This window comes from Moschus berezovskii, chromosome 11, assembly GCF_049115385.1.
Source record: "Moschus berezovskii isolate FMDL1 chromosome 11, NW_MosBer_1.0, whole genome shotgun sequence".
Taxonomy (NCBI): domain Eukaryota; kingdom Metazoa; phylum Chordata; class Mammalia; order Artiodactyla; family Moschidae; genus Moschus; species Moschus berezovskii.
In genome coordinates this window covers 11,083,838-11,099,142 of record NC_142470.1, presented here as the reverse complement: position 1 = coordinate 11,099,142, position 15,305 = coordinate 11,083,838, and the positions used below count along the sequence as shown (strand labels likewise).

Genomic DNA, 15,305 nt, shown 5'->3' with positions numbered 1-15,305 from the left:
GAGACTTAGCCCTTTTACACTTTCAGCTGATACGACCCACGTAGGATTCACCCTAGCCCTGCTACAAACTGAGATTAACAGCACTTACCTGATAGGTCTGTTAAAAGGGTTAAATGAGACAGTGCACGTAAAGACTTTACACAGTACTTGACAAAGTCAAAGCTCAATATATGTAAGTTACCACTAACTAACTAACCCCAAGGGTCCAAGAAATCTCATGCTGTATCTATGGCACCTAAGAGCAGATTATAGGAGAGTTAACTATTAATTCATTCATGACATCATCCTCAAAGACCTGGAATGGAATCCCCTAACATTACTAACATGGTTTAGTTACTTGCTGTGATTCTTGAAACTTTTTTAAATTTTGTGCTTATAAACTGCTTGATACAATAATCCCAGATGTAGTATGTTACTCCCTGAGGAAAAGAAGAACTCTTTATATTTGCCTTAAAACAAATTCCTCCAGTGGTCACAAAGATCCCTGATTATGAAATTCAGTAACCATGTCTATATACTCACTCTATCCAGCCCTAAAACCATTGGCTAATAATGTTGTCTCTGGCTTTACAGATCATCACTAATGCAGGAGGTCTGAGGAGATAGAGAGAACAATGTTAATCTTACCTCCGGACAACAAGTCAATGGAATGGCTAAATCTGGCTACCATTCTCAAACAGTCTTACCCAGATTCTCAGAAACCAGATCTGGCTAGCAAAAGAGTTTCTAGCTATAAGAACCCAAACCACTGCTAGAAGTAACCCCTCTATGTGTTGAATTCAATTCAACACAAAGGCAAAGAAAGGATATCAGAACTGTTCAGTAAAAAGCAGACTCCTAAGCTACCTAAAAATACAAAAATAACCCCCAAACCTCCTGCCTCACAGAATATAACACATTAAACACATTAGGGAAATGTTCTAAGAAATCTAGAGCCTTTGGCTCATGGCTTTCAGTTCAGTTCAGTTGCTCAGTTGTGTCCGACTCTTTGCGACCCCATGAATCACAGCACGCCAGGCCTCCCTGTCCATCACCAACTCCCAGAGTTCACTCAAACTCATGTCCATCGAGTCAGTGATGCCATCCAGCCATCTCATTCTCTGTCATCCCCATCTCCTCCCACTCCCAATCCCTCCCAGCATCAGACTCTTTTCCAGTGAGCTGGTGGCTTAAATTGCTTTAAAAAGGGAGAGTCAAGAAACACAGATTGGGGGCTTCCCTGGTAGTCCAGTGGTTAAGAATCTGCCTTGCAACACAAGGGACACCAGTTCGATTCCTGGTCTTGGACGATCCCACATGCCGAGAGGCAACTAAGCCTGTGCATCCCAACTAGCGAGTTGGCACTCTAGAGCCAGAAAGCAGAAACAACTGGGTCTGCACGCTGCAACTACTAAAGTCCTCATGCCTAGAGTCTGTGCTCTGCAACAAGAGAAGCCACCACAATAAGAAGCCTGCACACTGCAACAAAGAGGAGCCCCCACCTTCTGCAACAAGAAGCATGCATGCATAAAGCAACAAAGACCCAGCGCAGCCAAAAATAAAATAAAGAAACAGACTGGTTCCTAAAATGACAGATATACCACTCAGTCAGCATGTTCATAAGCAATCTGAAATTTACTGCCAAGTTTGTATGTTTTTAGTTGTTTTTGTTGTTTAGTTGATGTCGCACTCGACTCTTTGTGACCCCATGGACTGTAGCCCACCAGACTCTTCTGTCTGTAGGATTTTCCAGGCAAGAATACTGGAGTGGATTGACATTTACTTCTCCAGGGGATCTTCCTGACCCAGAGATCGAAAAAACCTGTCTCTCTCACACTGGCAGGCAGATGCTTTACTACTGAGCCACCAGTTAAGCCCATATATTCAGTTACCCCAGTTCAGTTTAGAAGCATAGAGAAGATGGGCATGGGTCTGAGTTGGAGTCAAATCCCAGATCTGACACTGTTTTTGTTTAATTAACTGCTGCTGCTGCTGCTGCTAAGTCACTTCAGTCGTGTCCGACTCTGTGTGACCCCATAGACGGAAGCCCACCAGGCTCCCCTGTCCCTGGGATTCTCCAGGCAAGAACACTGGAGTGGGTTGCCATTTCCTTCTCCAATGTGTGGAAGTGGAAAGTGAAAAGTGAAAGTGAAGTCGCTCAGTCGTGTCCGACCCTTAGCGACCCCACGGACTGCAGCCTACCAGGCTCCTCCATCCATGGGATTTTCTAGGCAATAGTACTGGAGTGGCTACCCAATAGCTAATTCCTGAAATAGGGATAAAAATAACCGCATTGTTCAATTGTTGAAAGTCCCGTGGTGCAATAGAGGCTTGGATCTTGATAAGGATCCTGCCAGTCAACAAATTTTTTAAGTAAATGTAAATAAATAAACTATTTTATGGCAAGAGCTCCAAGTCTAGGAATTTTAATAAAAAGGAAGAATACAGTTCTTTAATACAATCTCTAGCTCCAAGTCTAGAAATTTTCTTTAAAACAAAGGAAGATCCAGTTCACAAGCTTTTCTCCAAAAGGAGAGAGTTTGGCAAAAAGAAGTGACTCCTCATTCTATGATTGGCTACTGTAACAAATTTTTTAAATATTGATTTATTTCTTTATTTATATTTTTGGTTATAAAGTTACACATTTACCACGAAAGGATCTTAATAACTCTGAGTATTCTTTTTTTTGTCCAAATATGAACAAACAAAAGCTTGTAAGTAATGCCAGTTAACAAATTCAAGCCCAAACATCAGCTAACTATAACGTGTCTTTTACAAAAGCAAGTTAAATATTACTCTAGGAATGTTTCAATTTGACTAGAGGAAGGCAGCTTGGTGCAACAGAGACTTGAATCTTGGTGAGGATTCTGCCAGTCTACTTTGAAGCCCACAGGCAAAATTCTGTAATTCTATTCAAACATCTCACCTTTCCCCAAAACAGAAACCACATACTAACGGCAGATTAAATGTTTTAATTAAATATGAAATATAACATTATTTCTCCTTGTCAACTGCAATTCAAGTTTCATACACTTTAAAATGTAAGATATGAAGTAAAGCAGAGCTTCCAGAAGTCAAGGATCTAAAAGGATTTTTAAACCCCTCTGCTTAATTAGGTTCCCTACTCTATGATCTCAACGCTCTCTGCTTTCCACACCAAATTATGATCATGGCTACTGACCAGGAATTCAGGTTTTAGAAAATTTTGTTTTCCATTCTCCCCATGAAAAAACCTAAAAATCTCTACCCTGGATTTGTATTGATACACAAGAGCCATTTTGCTCTTTTCTGGACCAACATTTATATCAGTCATTTATATCAGTTTCCCATCTGTTTTGTCTCCCCCCCATCCCATCATGATTCGGTTCCCAATGAAACTCTGTCCTTCTCTCAGTCAAATCTGGTCTCAGCGCTAATATCCCAAGCCACGAGGCTAAGGTATATCCCAGGATCCCAGGAAAGATTGCTTAGTAAATGCTTCTTTTTCCAAAAAGCAATGGTATTAAATCACATGTCATTACAACGCAGTTCTTGCCAAAATATCAAGTTCTAAGAGAAAATAAGTTTCACTACTCTCTGCCTTTAAAGTCTAGAACAACAATGTCGAATTCAAATTCCTACAGTGATGAAAATGTTGTCTATCTTCATTGCACAAAATGATAGCCACTAGCCATGTGTGACTATTAAGCACTTGGAATGTGACTAGTGTGACTGAGCAACTCAATTTCAACTTAATTTTAATTAGTCACATAAGGCCAATGGCTATTGGAAAAACGTTAAGATAAAAAAAAAATCTCCCCTCTTCTGAATTGTTTTTTTTTTTTTGGTTGTGCTGGGTCTTCATTTAGTTGCTTTCTCATTAGTTGCAAGTGGGGGACACTCTTTGTTGTGGCGCACGGGCTTCTCACTGCGGTGTCTTCTCTTGTTACAGAGCACTAGCTCTAGGCATGTGAGCTCAGTAGTTGTCGTGCATGGGGCTTAGCTGCTCCTAGGCATGCGGAATCTCTCTGGACCAGGGAGCGAACCTACGTCCCCTGCCGTGGCAAGTGGATTCTAATTCACTGCACCACCAGGGAAGTCCTTCCTTCTTCTAAATTTATCATGACACCTTTTGGATTCTGTCGCAGCTTTAAAGTAAACGAAATAAGGAAACGCTTACACAAGTGTTATTTACTAACCAATTCATAAGTTCATCCATTGTTATCAGAAAGTAATTCCATCAGCCTAGCGGCAACCCACTCCAGTACTCTTGCCTGGAAAATCCCATGGACAGAGGAGCCTGGTAGGCTGCAGTTCATGGGGTCGCTGAGTCAGACACGACTGAGCAACTTCACTTTCCCTTTTCACTTTCATGCATTGGAGAAGGAAATGGCAACCCATTCCAGTGTTCTTGCCTGGAGAATCCCAGGGACGGGGGAGCCTGGTGGGCTGCCGTCTATGGGGTCGCACAGAGTCGGACACGATTGAAGTGACTTAGCAGCAGCAGCCGCAGCAAATATAATCACTTATGCCTTCAAATGTTACTAAGTACCTGCCTACACTGTAGCAGGTCCTAGGCTGGAAGATACAAGTATCAGTAAAACTGAGCCTGAGTGAATGAGTGAAAGTCCCTCAGTCGTGTCCGACTCTGAGAGCCCATGGACTATAGTCCACCAGGCTCCTCTGTCCACAGAATGCTCCAGGCAAGAATACTGGAGTGGGCAGCCATTCCTTCTCTAGGGAGTCTTTCCAACCCAAGGATTGAACCCAGGTCTCCCACATTTCAGATGGGTTCTTTACTGTTTGAGCCACCAGGAAAACCCAAGACTGAGCCAACTGTCAGAAAACAGTCCAAAGGGGAAGAGAATAAAAATTTTAGAGCACAACAATGTGAATGTACTGAATGCCACTGAAGTGTATACTTAAAATTATTTAAATGGTAAATTTTGTTATATAAACTACAACAAGAAAAAATTAAAGCCAAATCAAAGATAGGAACTTCCCTATATGGTGGTCCAGTGGTTAAGACTCTGTGCTTTCACTGCAGGGGGCATGGGTTCGACCCCTGGTTGGGGAACTAAGTCTCACATGCTGCGTGGTGCAACCAAAAAAAAAAAAAAAGTGAAGTAAATAATATTTTTAAAAATTAATGGTAGGGAGAGAATAATGGACAGACAGATTGGGACAGATGGACCTGATGAAACAGAAGCAGTGGTAAGAGCATATATTTTGACATAATAATAGGTATGAGTCCTGGCACCATCACTTACTACTGTTAACTGAGGAAGTGACTTCACCTAGTCTAAACCAATTTCCTAATGCGAGGTTCAATGAAATGATACACTTAGGTCAGTGGAAAGTGCTTAACAGTTGTAATCAATATTAGTGAGAACAGAGCAGCAACCATGGGGCCAGGGGCATGTGGAAGAGATAAGCATTCACCAGATACACAGGGCTATTTGAGAAACGTATGCAGAGGAAGCCACATGTACGAGGCATGAACAGAAAGGCAATAATGTTACCTGATAATGTGATTTGACTGGAGCCCCAGCCAGGGCCATATCATAAAGAATTTTACTGCCACACATGGGGAGTTTTAGGCCTTTATTCTATAGGCAATAGAGTCACTAAGGAAGGGAAATACATGAATATACCTATGAAGTTTGTCAATACCTGCAGAAAGTAAAAGTGAAAGTCTTTCAATCGTGTCCAACTCTTTGCGACCCCATGGACTATACAGTCCATGGAATTCTCCAGGCCAGAATAGCCTTTCCCTTCTCCAGGGGATCTTCCCAACCCGAGGACCAAACCCAGGTCTCTCGCACTGTGGGCAGATTCTTTACCAGCTGAGCCACCAGGGAAGCCCCAATACCAGCAGAACTCTCACTAACTTCAATATAGTGGTTCTAATATTTTAACCAAGTAACTAAAAGTGTAAGGCTTAAAAGAAGGAGAGGGAAGCACTCTGAAGGGGTAGTCAAGATACACATGGCAAACCATCCACAGCTCCTAAAATTCTAGAAACCCTTCCCATTTTTCAGAGCCCCTCCCAACTCCATCTCCTCGGCTCCTTTTGGTACAAAAGGTGGCTTGGATAGAGGCTGAAAAGGAATAAATGTAGCTGTTTTTTTGGTAACAAACATTAGCTCACCAGACCATGGCCTACCTTACAGCCAGTCTTGCAGCCTGTGATTCAGCACCAAACCCAAGCAAATACAGAAACACTTTTCTTTGGCTGAGCATTAAATTCACATCTGCCTCTTTCCTTTCTATCCAGTGAGTGGGATGCCACTTGGACCATTACCTTTTGTTTCTCACAGGCAACCTGATAAACTATACTTCAGGAATAACAGAAAACGCTTTTGAATATAAAGACGTAACACCACAAGTCCGCACAGCAAAATCCGGCTGGCAGAGCTTCAAGTTGTATTTCCCTTTTCCACCTACAAATGTCAAGGTCACATTTTAAAAATTGCAACAAAAAACAAAGCCTTCTCCCTAATGTCATTCTCTTAACATGAAATCTTAGGGATAGAGAAAAAATAGTAGGGGGAGAAGCCAAGGATTCTCAATTATATAATCTATTGTGCCCATGTACTTGCTCAACTTAAATGTTGCTTACAAGAAGTGTCTACATTTCTATGGAAACAATAAATTCCATCTGATCAACCTACATCACCTTTTATACAGTTTTTCAGGCTTCTAGCTTTGTAACTGCAGCCTTGAAACCAAACTGAAGGCAGAAAAACCAGCCCAAGACTATGACATTTCAATTTTAAGATTTTTTTTTTTTTAAAGCAGTACAGAACTTCAAGGCTGTGGTAAGAGAGAATCAGAAGGTGAAAACAGTTTAGGAAGGCAATTCAGTTTGATGAGTCAGAGGTCATTAGTGTTTCTATGGAAATATAGTACAGGCATTTCTCACAACTGCATGTACTGTGAGCCTCTGACATTTTTCATTTACAATTTCTGAATGTCTGGAGTAGCAAAAGAGATTGTTGGTAATTCTTCATTCAGCTTGGAGGTTAAAGAAATTTCAAAAGGCACACATACCATGAAATGTAGAAAATAATCTGTCAGCTGTCATTTTATTGAATCTTCACTATATGCCTGTCACTGGCTTGATTCTTCACATGAATTCTACCTGAAAGGAGTTCCTATTACCTCCATCTTATAAGTTTAAAGAAATAATTGTATTCTGTTACATTGAAAGAGCCACAAAAGTCAAAACAAGAGAACTTCAGAGCAATTTGGTTAATAAAACACCACCTCTGCAAGGTATAAGTTTTCGAACAGCCAGATAGATGGGAACTTGACGTTATTTCAAAACACAAACCCTGACATTCCCACAAAAGCAGGGCCTCAGAGTCTAAGAAAAAAGTACCATATGGTAGATGAGTCCATTATAAACCTCCTTGAATAATCCAAGATGTCCACGTCAGAAGCAGCTACAGTAACTTCACTAACCAGATCAACAAACCAAAGTATAAAACCTTACATGAATGAATGAATTAAATAATTAGACAAGAACTAGCTTCTTTTGAAAAAATACATGTTATTTCCAGCAGGAGTAGGGAGAGTGAAGATTTTTTTTTTGTTCATTGTCATTTCAAAGACTAACTGAAGAAGAGTCTCACAGACCAAGGAGCTTGTTTGACCATGGACACAGAGCTTCCAAGCTCATTTCAGAACCATCTGTTAAGAGTGATAATTTTTTTCCTCCTTCTACTTTTTTGATTGAAAATATATTGCTTTCATAAATAGACACTTGCACATTTAAAAAATCCTAAGAACAATGGAATATATTTTTTAGAAGAATGTATATATATACATATAACTGAATAATTCTGCTGTACAACAGCAATTAACACAACTTTATAACTCAACTATACTTCAAAAAAAAAAAAAATCCTAAGAACAAAATGATTTGTGTTATTAGCTCTCTAAAAACTGACCAGTTCAGCTAAAGGGGAAAAAAATCTCCCAGACATTCTGTAAATGACTTTTAAATTACTTATTAGAAACATAATTCTGGGCACAAATCTTTCTGTCATACTAGTTAATCATTAATGCTAAAGCTCAGTACCATCTCTTATGTCTGTTTCAGAAATCCACTGTGTGACAACAAATAGATACAACATCTTTAACCTTTCACCCCAGAATCTTTCAAATCTGAAGCAAAGCTAGTTGCTGGTTAGTCATATCTAAAAAATAACCCCTAAGGAAATTTTTTTTAATTATTCAAACTGGAGTCAAGATACAAGAACAAACATATGTTTATTTCACCACATAAATGTGAAAGACACTCCACAAACAGGATTAAGGGTGAAAAACTCCTGCTGCTTCTTACACGCTAAAGTTTCCTACGATCTAAAATTAAGTTCAACAAACCTTTACCCAGCGTTTTCAACATAGGACACGATGCTAATAAGGGGTGCAAAGCCGGCTACCCCTAGATTCTTGTCATCCCTCTCCCTACTGGTAACCACTAGTTTGTTCTCTGTATCTGTGAGTCAGGTTGTTCTACTCACTACTTTCTTCTATTCTTTAGATCCCACATATAACACTTTGCCTTTCTCTGACTTATTTCAATCAGCATAATACATTCAAAGTCCATCCCTGTTCCCGCTAACAGCAAAATTTCATTCTTTCTTCTGAGTAGTATTTCATTGTATTTATATACCACATCTTCTTCAGCCATTTGGCTGTTGACAGATAGGTCACTTCCATATCTTGACAACTGCAAATAAAGCATAATGTTAAGAACACTGAGGTGCATGTATCCTTTTGAATTAGCATGTTTGTTTTTTCTCTTTGGATATACACCTTCTACTGCTGGGTCCATCCTAAAGGAGATCAGTCCTGGGTGTTCATTGGGAGGACTGATGTTGAAGCTGAAACTCCAATACTTTCGCCACCTGATGCGAAGAACTGACTCACTGGAAAAGACCCTGATGCTGAGAAAGATTGAGGGCAGGAGGAGAAGGGAACAACAGAGGATAAGATGGCTGGATGGCATCACCAACTCGATAGACATGGGTTTGAGTGGACTCCGGGAGTTGGTGATGGACAGAGAGGCCTGGCATGCTCCGGTTCATGGGGTCGCAAAGAGTCAGACACGACTGAGCGACTGGACTGACTGACCGCTGGGTCATATGGCAGTTCCATTTTTAGTGTCTTGAGAAACTTCCATGCTGTTTTCCACAGTGGCTATACAAGTTTACATTCCCACCAGCAGTGTATAAGGGTTCCCTTTTCTCTTCATCCTCATCAACATTTGTTATTTGTGTTCTTTTTGATAAGAGTCCTTCTGATAGGTGTGAATGATACCTCATTGTGGTTTTGATTTACATTTACCTGATGATTAGCAAATGTTGAACATCTTCTCATATCCCTGTTGGCTGGATCCCCATTTTCAACACGTTTAGCATAGCATGCAAGGCCATGGAGGCCAAGGAGAAGAGGGTGGCAGAGGATGAGATGGTTAGATAGCATCACCGACTCAATGGACATGAATTTGAACTCAGGCGAACTGGGAGACAGAGCAGGACAGGGAGGCCTGGCATGCTGCAGGTAACGAGGTCACAAAGAGTGACCCAGATACAGTCTGGCCAAACTTCTTAGCATTTTCTTCAGCTATAAAATATGAATTTATCAAAGTTGGTGGTTGTGCACACTAGGGGATACGGAGGATATAATGTTAATACTTAAGAAATTGACAAGTTTCTTAGATTTTTTTTTTTAAACTAGAAGAAACTTTATAAATCATCCCTAATCTCTTCCATCCCACTCTAGTCCCCATTTTGCAGAAGGGAGAAACTGTGTAAAGTAAGTAACATCTGTACTGTCTCTCTGTGATTTAAACAATAATCATGGACCTAATAGTTTTGGCATTTTTCTAATCTAAAAATGGCAACAATGGGACTTCCCTGGTGGTCCAGAGGCTAAGACTCAACGTTCCCAATGCAGGGGGCCGAGGCTTGATCCCTGGTCAGGGAAGTAGATTCCACAGGCAGCAATTAAGAGTCCAAATTCTGCAACTAAAGATCTCCTATGCCACAACTAAGACCCAGTACAGCCAAACAAATGTAAAAAAAAAAAAAAAAATTAAAATAACAGCAATAATAAAATATTTTTTAAACATTAAAATGGCAGCAATAATAATACAAACATGTCATAAGGCTGCTGGATTAAATGAAATTTTAAAAATTTAAAGCATTCAACAGTACCTGGTATATAGTGTATGTTCAGTAAAGGTTAGCCAATTTTTTTAATGGATTAATTATTTTAATTATGTTCTTTTTAAAAAGTTTAGAATATTCTGTGAGGATAAATTCCAACTGTAATACCATACACAGAGTGGAGACAGCCCTGGAGCAGAGGAAAAGCTATGATTCTTCACAGAATTTATGAGTCCACAGCTTTCTGATCAACCTTGCACTGCTGCTGCTCTGTAATTTCATATTTCTCTGTGTCCCTTTGAAGGGCTCACCTTCCTGGTACCTGAGCTTACATAGCTTCGTCTTCTTGAAGTAAGCATCAGTGAGATGTTCTGGGATTTTTCACACCATTCAATTTCGGTGGAGATGACAATGACAAATTTCTGGTGTGAGGGACAGAGCTCAGTCACAAGTAGCAAGCTTCAGGAAAATGACCCTCCTGCCTCTGTGGTGCCCAGTGAGGACGATCAGAATCATCCCAGAAGCAATGCTAGTGCACACACAGTTTTCTCACGTATGAGATAAAACTTAGAAGGGTTTTTTTTTTGCCATGACATAACAGCTTTCCAGGAACACCTTCAGGAGGATAATACCTAGGCATCTAGGGAAATTTAACCACTCAAATACCACCATTCTTGTCACCACCACCTGATTTTGTGACAGTAGCAAGAACCATCACCTTCTTTTCCTTTTCAACCTTGCATTTAGCTGTTGAATACTTCATCTTATGAAAGGCCTTTCTGGACTACATAGCTGATTGGGAATATCTGCCAATTCCTCTGACCACGACAGTATTTCAGCTGCAGTGGGGCTTCCCCTTCTTAACCTTCTTAACTCTGACACCAGCATCAAACTGCTTGGCTTCTGGGCTTTTTCACCTGCCATCTTCTAAGATGAGAAAACAGGTTTAGCCATTATTAACATCACTAATAATCATATCATTTGAGGCTCCCCTGGTAGCTCAGATGATAAAGAATCTGCCTGCAATGCAGATTGCATTGTTCGATTCCTGGGTCAGGAAGATCCCCTGGGAAGGGAATGGCTACCCACTCCAGTATTTTTGCCTGGAGAATTCCATGGAGAGAGGAGCCTGGCAGGCTACAGACCATGGGGTTGCAAAGAGTCAGACATGACTGAGCAACTAACACTTTCACTTTCATCATAGGTGGTAAAGTTACTCTGATTTTCACCCTCCAGGCCACAAATTTAAGTACACTTGTGAAACAGACTTAATTAAAAAATAAAAACCACTTTTCAGAAGCTCTAGTTCGTTGCTGCACTCTGTGCACACACAGAGAATAGGACCTTTTATTAAGTCATCACTCAGTGCTATTATTAAGATGTTGGCTTCTTGATGAAGCTACAGCATTGACCTCTGGGTCAACCATTCAGATCTTGAGATCTCGGATCACCAGACCAATGAAATAAATGATTCAGGCATGTTTAAGTCACCTATACTAGTCTACCCTGCCCCCCTAAAATCATACTCTACTTGTATAAGACATGCTTCCTTTTAATTTTTGATACCTGTTTTAAGGCCTGTCAGCTTAAAGTTCCCGTTCCAGCATCAGTACGCATTAGCACTAGCAGAAACACAATGCAGCATTCTTACTTCCCAATATGTATCCCAAAACTCAGTGAAATACAAAAAATGTCAGGCTTCCAGAATGGGAAATCATTACTTGGTGTACAATAAGCACCTACATATGAACGAGCTCCATTCTGAAAGCACATTCTTAAGTCCAATTTGTTCAGAAGTCCAACAAAGTTAGCCTAGATACCCAACTAACACCATCATCTATATAGTACTATAACTATATATATAAAGGTTTGTAACACTTTTCGCAGACTACATTAAAAACAAACACAAAAACTGAAAAAACATTTTAAATCTTACAGTACAGTATCTTGGAAAGTACAGGGTACAGTACAACAGTTGGCATACAGGGGCTGGCATCAAGTGAACAGGCAAGAGTTACTACTGACTGGAGCAGGAAGAGGAGGTGGGAGATGGTAAAGTGGAAGGATCATCAGCAGTTGGAGACGGCAGTCAAGCTGCCATTGCACCCACGCCTGACGCTGATAGCACAGGTTCAGGTTCCTTGCTGGATTTAATTCCATCTACTCTCCTGAGAAAAGATGCAGTGATGTCTGGGTAGTAACACGTTCCAATCTTTGAAAGTTCGCAACCTGAAGGTTCGTATGCAGGAGACTGACATAAGTGTACAACACTTATGTGACCTGACTTTAGCAATCTTGTTTCTGGATATGCTTCACATTCCTAAATAAGTCAAAAGTGAAAGTCTCTCAGTCATGTCCGACTCTTTGAGACCCTATGGACTATACGGTCCATGGAATTCTCCAGGCCAGAATACTGGGGTTGGTAGCCGTTCCCTTCCCCAGGGGATCTTCCCAACCTAGGGATCGATACCAGGTCTTCCACACTGCAGGTGGATTCTTTACCATCTGAGCCACCAGGGAAGCCCTGAATAAGTTGAACTGACCATAGTTTTTAGAATATCAACTAGCAATGTCAAGATGAGAGGAGTGTACTCATAAGGTCAAAGCAGACTGAAATACAAGCTGACTTGTATCTGAAATTGAAGTTGTATTGATATTTTGGTTGTTTACAGTCACTACCATGTTACAGTCTTCCTGTTTTCAGTTTATATTATTCAATTTTTAATCCTGCTCCATATGGTATTAATTACCCTAATGCCATTTTGCTTTATTTCCTAAAAGGCATTAAGTATTAAAATTTCCTCCCATTCCACACAGAGATCTACTTCGGGGTCACATGCTCAGGGCCAGTATTGCCTCCCTGTTTGCAAGGACATGTCCTAAACAGCAGGCTTTAGTCCACAGGGTCACAAAGAGTTGGACACGACTGAGAAACTGAGCACGCACACACTGTCTCCACTGGAACAGAATAATAAAACGCTAATTAAATGTACATTGTTGTAAATTACAAAACTACAAAAGACTATAACATCAAAGAAAATACATTTTATTGTACTTGAGATGACATCAAGAACTGCTGGCAGTATTTTTTTTCCAAACTTACTTTTCCAATATTCCTAACTCCTAATTTCTAACATTATTAGGAGTCAAAGGAAGGTTTGCCATGTCATTATAGCTATTTAGTTTTACAGCTATTTCATAAATACTTTATGTAAGAGTACAAATACCGACAAAATAACTGAATATTTTACTCCTTCTGGAATTACAGTAAGAACCAAGAAATCCAATGTTTGTTAGAAAGACTTGAATTTCATAAGAGGAAATCCTATCTCAACAACTGTTAAACAAAAAAGACATCAGAAATATGCATCAAAGCATCTCCTTCTCAAACTACCTTGGAATCAGCTGAATTCTCCTAGAGGATGGGGAAGAAAAGAAAAGTATGGAAAGAAGGAGGCAAGATGAAGGGTGAGAAGGAAGGCAACAGGAGGAAAATCCAGGAGGAGAAGCAGGGTGGCTTGGACAGTAAGGTCTGTGGAACCAGTGGCCAAATTTTGAACAGATTTTCTCCTCTCAGTTTATTCATATGGAAAATGAGAACATCTTCGGCTATATCAGTGTTTCCCGAAGCGAGGAGACCACTGGAAGATTTTAAGTGATACCAAGAGAAAGCACTTTAAAACATTTCAAAGTTGTTAGTTACCTTTTCACTTCTCTTTCAATCCTTCTAATTACATCAGAAGAAAAATCTCAGTTTGATGCTAGGTTCTCTATTACCCCTCTAATGCTTGCTAATCTCCCTTTGTAACTAAAGGCCTGATCATACAGACTTGAGCAGGCAACATCTTAACTAGAATTTAACACAGTATTTTTTCATTAAATTTATTTTTACTGTTACCTTCTCTACAGCATATAATTTTTCATATAGGATAATAACAAAATATCCTTTTAAAATAAATTTCAGGTTGCAAAGTTTTTAATTCAATATTTAATATATTAAGTACATAAATATTAGGAAATGACAAAAATCATGATAGTGATACAGAAAAAACAAGTTTGGAAACACTGATTTACTGGAATAGCGGCATAAGCCATGGTAAGTTATTTTCAACTTTAAGCTTCAGTTAACTCATATGTAATATGGGAGTATCACCACCTATCAAAGAAAAGTTGTGGAAAGCATTACTTTGGATAGTTTAGAAAGAACCTGGCACACACTGAACATTCAACAACCATTTGTTCCCCTCTTTTTAAAGATTTTACCAGAAAGCCCTTTTAAGAGACCTTCAGAAGGCTTTGGGTGAGAGGGTGGTGCAGCCAGGTTTCCTGTGTATTAGAGACAGGAGCATTTGCTCTGGTTGTGATACTTCCCACCAAGAACCTCCAGGGACTTGGCCTTGCCTCTTACCCTGATAAAGCTGCAGTTTACTCTCCTAAAGCTCATAATTCTAGTTACAAGTGTCTGGGAGTAAATGCTTCAGAAAAGCAGTACATATCTAAATTCACTGAGAAGTCTAACCTCAAAGGGTACCAGGGAAGGCAGGGCCATTTTGTAACAGTTATCCAAGCTGGAAAAAAAAAAAAAAAGGTACTTCATTTGGGCAATTTTAACAATACTATAATGAGGGGGAAGTCACAGGGTGGTCTATAAACCAGCCTTGATACTTCATCATTAGATATTGTCCAACTAGATAGCCCAGGTGAGAAAATCCTTGAGTGAGAGTACAGGGCGACGGTTCCCAGTTTCCTGAGTAAGAGTACTTCAAGAAAAAGAACACCAGAATACTGACTTTAATCCAACAATTGTGTGGTAATAAGCACTTTACATGATATTGCCTAATTTCTCCAAACATACCTGAGGGAGGTAGTTTCAAGTCTATTCACCAAATAGGCAAAACTACAAATAGTCAACTCTCTAAATTTACTAAAAATTTATTTTAATTATGAACAGTCTATAAAAACACATATTGATGGGAGAGTTTAATTAGCTTTTAAAGACTTCTGCCGTGAAGACGAGGTGGCCGAGTGGTTAAGGCGATGAACTGCTAAAGATTTCTGCCAAATTAAGACAGAGAAGATAGCAGCATTTTCAAGAATGTCAATTTGTCTCTGCTGCTATTGCAGCTGCAAAAAGTTAGGACCTCTGCTGGTGAAAAAGTCTGGTTT

At 39.9% G+C, this 15,305-nt stretch overlaps 1 protein-coding gene and 1 pseudogene across 2 annotated transcripts in view; both read right to left on the bottom strand.

Moving 5' to 3' along the window:
• Window positions 1–15,305, bottom strand: part of NR6A1 (nuclear receptor subfamily 6 group A member 1) — a 232,995-nt gene that overhangs the window by 198,890 nt on the left and 18,800 nt on the right. The window lies entirely within an intron of this gene.
• LOC148776076 (large ribosomal subunit protein eL6 pseudogene) lies at window positions 10,270–14,185 on the bottom strand (annotated as a pseudogene).